The following is a 3590-nucleotide window of genomic DNA, read 5'->3' as shown; positions in this document are numbered from 1 at the left end:
CAAATGTCTATTTCTTCACATTATGCTGCTCCCACTTATGAAAAGTTGGAACCTTCGAAAGTTTATAATTTTAAAGTATAAGAGGTTAAAATAAATAATGGGCAAATCAATAACAAGGACCAGGCAGGTTGTCTTTGACCCATTCACGCATCTAAGGGTTAAGAGCTGAACCTCTGTTATATAAAACCTCTGACAGCTGTGAGTGTGTACACAGAGACAGAGAAAGTCCTCAAACACAATTCCAGGAAGTGTCATGGGGTTGTATCCTTATAACGCACTGTGGCCCACAGTTTGAAAACAAGAAATGCAAGAAATGTTAACAGCCAAATATTTCTGTTGGATTATTTGCCCAAGCTGCCAGTTTTCCCACTAAAATGAAGCCCCAGAACTATAGATGCTAGCTGTGTCTGGACTGTGCAGGTCTGTGGATGTCCACTCTTGGGTTCAAACAAAGAGACTGGCGACAGTAACTTCTTCCTGTCTCCAAAGACAGGAAGTAGCGGGGATCAGCCTGTACTGGACGTCACATTTTTTTTTCCAGGGGGATGCTGAACAAACACAACAACCACGTCCACACATACTGAACTGCCAGTGCGGACAGACGAGAGTACAGTATATTGCCTCATCTCCCTCATGTCAGAGCAAATGAAATCAGCATGGCCTTCTGAAAGTCCTGGCTGTGGAGCACGAGCGTCTGGGCTTCAGAGGAATGCTGTAAGCTTTAGTTTTTGTCCAAGAGGAGAGAGGATGTTGACTCACCAGAATTTTTTTTTTTTTTTTTTTTTTCAAGAGCCAGCTCCCGGAAAACTGAGAGGATGGAGCTCAGAGATACTGTATCATGTTTTCCCAGAAAACGTTATGATTGCAATTAACAGAAATTCTCTGTTCTTAGGAAGATGACATTATGCTTTTGTTTGATGAGGACCTTCGGAAAAGTCACAAACAGCCCCTCTTCCAAGTTAAAACGACCTGAAACTGATACGAGGTGTGGTCTGAACTAACTCAGAGCACGGCCGGATTAACCCATTCGTGGGCCCCGGGGCAAACATTTCTTGCTGAGCCCCTACTGTACATGGCATTTTCTCGATTTCGTCAGACACCCAGAGACCAACCAGTCCTCTAGAACTTAAATGATTAGTTAACTTCAAATGGTGCAAATTTCTAACAAATCTGCGATCAGTCAAATTATATAGACCCCAGTGATATGGAGTGAGCCTGGGGGTCTGGGGCCCTTGGGGAGTTACCTGCTTTCTCTGACTGGTAACCCGGTCCTTGACTTTGAGTATCCATAAAATTCAATAATGTCTCTTATGTACATACTGTAGCATGTGGTTCTACTGTACAGTACACAGTCAGGCCCTTTTATCTTACGCTGTTCAGAATATTGTCACTTTTGCCCACACGCACTCCACCTCAAAGTCTTTCACTCTCAAACCAAAAGGGTAGAACTGAGTCATCTGCTGTGATGATGTCCCGCGCACTCACTTCATACTGCAATCTTTTTTTTTTCTCTTTCTCTTGAGGAGGACGGTGACACGTGAATGACGACTATGAAAGGAGACTGTAGTATCAATTTGCTAAAACTACTGTAAGTGATAAACAGACTCTCAAAGTATTTGGAAAGGAGGAAGTTTATGTCTCTGTCTAGTCACTTTGTGGTTTCTTAGCTGCCGCTTCTTCTTCTTCTTTTTTTTTCCACTTGGTTTTAGATGCCATGATTACTAGAGTGAATGCTGTCAGACAACATGTTTCTTTATTTTTGTCAATAGAAGCAATTCCAGTGTTAGAGTAAAAAAATTAATAAATCTTTTGTGTTTAATTTTCAGCACCTAAACACTTGTAACTTTCACATGACTCACTCTTTCATGTTTCAGTCTCTCTGGTTTAGTCTGAGAGAAGCTTCTTGGCCTGAATGCAGCTCCAGAACAGACAGGGACTCTTCTCTGCTCTCTGCTTTCTGATGAAACCGGGGAATTCACTGTGATTGGAAATGAGAGCAAGCATAAGCACATTGTGGCAAAGCTATTATCCGTTTCCAGCTGAATGACAGCTGTGGTAGTAAGGTCTGACGTTTCTCTTCCACCCTCTACGAGTTTCTTCAGTCCCTGTCTCATACTAACAACCAGGGTTTTGTATTGTTTGGGGATTTCACTTGCATCAGTTCAATCAACCCCGGGTTCACACACAAACTCTGTCTAAAGTCCCCCTGCTTTCTTCTTAAACAACTGGTTCCTGACCTTGAACAGGTCCAGGAAACTTTGAGACAATAACAGTGCTCTTTCGTCCACGGACTGTATCTGGAAAAACAAGAGGAAATTCATTGAAGAGAAAAAAAAAAAAGTTTAGGAAGAAAAGAAGCCAAAGTCAGCCAAGAGCCAATATGTGTGAGTCACTGATGGCGACTGTCCCAGGCCTGGAGAGGAATCAAAACAAAAGCACCAGCAGCCCATCGCGGCTGCCGCACAGGCCTGTGAGGAGATGCTGGTTGCAGGGAGTTCCTGGAGGTGTTTAGCGCTGACTCCTGGCTTTCTGGCTTCACAGAGTGTTTGGGGCCTCATGTAATGCTTCCTGAACGTTTTCCTGTGGGACCTGGGAAAACATTCCCCACCCTCGTCCACGCCTCTGCTCAGAGACAGCAGAGATGGCCACAACCACGACGACACCCCCTGAAAACCAGAAGCAAAGAGTCACAAAACCGAGGTGTGAACAAAAGCAGAGGTGCTTCCTGTGACCTCATTGTTGTTTTCTAATTGTTTTCTTACTTGTTCTTACAGTAGTGGAAAGAAACTACGTACATTTACTCAAGTACTATACTTGATACTGTTATTTTGAGTTACTTGTTTTTCACTTGAGGATTTCTTTTTTTATGCTGCTGATATAAGGAAACATTCTACTTTGCACCACTGCATGCATTTGATAGTTATAGATACTACTTTCTTTTCAGATAAAGTGCCTGACTTCTTGTTTTTACACTTTGGTTTTTGTACAGAATAAACAAATAAGATATGATGAATTAATTCCTGAGCTTTAGAGGTGCTCATATTCAGATTCACCTGCCGGATTTCCCTTGTTTTCGGTTTCTGTGCTAAACTAAGCTAACCAGCTTCTATCTGTGAACTTAACTGATCTCATCTAACTCTAACTCTGCGTCAGAAAATGAATGCATGTATATACATGCAGATGTGTGGACCAGCCCAGTGTGTGTGGCCCACTGTATGTGGGCAGTCGATGAGGGAGGAATGTGAGAGTGGGAAGGCTCAAAGGGAGACATTCTTGTGACCTACAAAAGGACGACAGAAACGATTTTGTCCTCCCAAGTGACAAAGACAAGCATATGGACAGAGCTCCCTCTTCACAGCATGCTGTGATGACATGCGTCTCTGATGAAAAGACGTCATTTTCTTGCGTCACTTTCACTTAATGCAATCTGGATGGAAAGTTATTGCTCAACACTGATGGCCACATGGCAAGTTCAGGGTTTGGGGTATTGACTTTAGTATACCACACAGCATCTGTGTGGTATGTTATTTTAAAATACCTTATGGGACAAATCCAGAAGTCCACATATGAGATGTGTAAGTTATTTATTG

Source organism: Toxotes jaculatrix, chromosome 2 (genome assembly GCF_017976425.1).
Source record: "Toxotes jaculatrix isolate fToxJac2 chromosome 2, fToxJac2.pri, whole genome shotgun sequence".
Taxonomy (NCBI): domain Eukaryota; kingdom Metazoa; phylum Chordata; class Actinopteri; family Toxotidae; genus Toxotes; species Toxotes jaculatrix.
The sequence above is the reverse complement of the archived record's forward strand: the minus strand, read 5'-3'. Positions refer to the sequence as shown.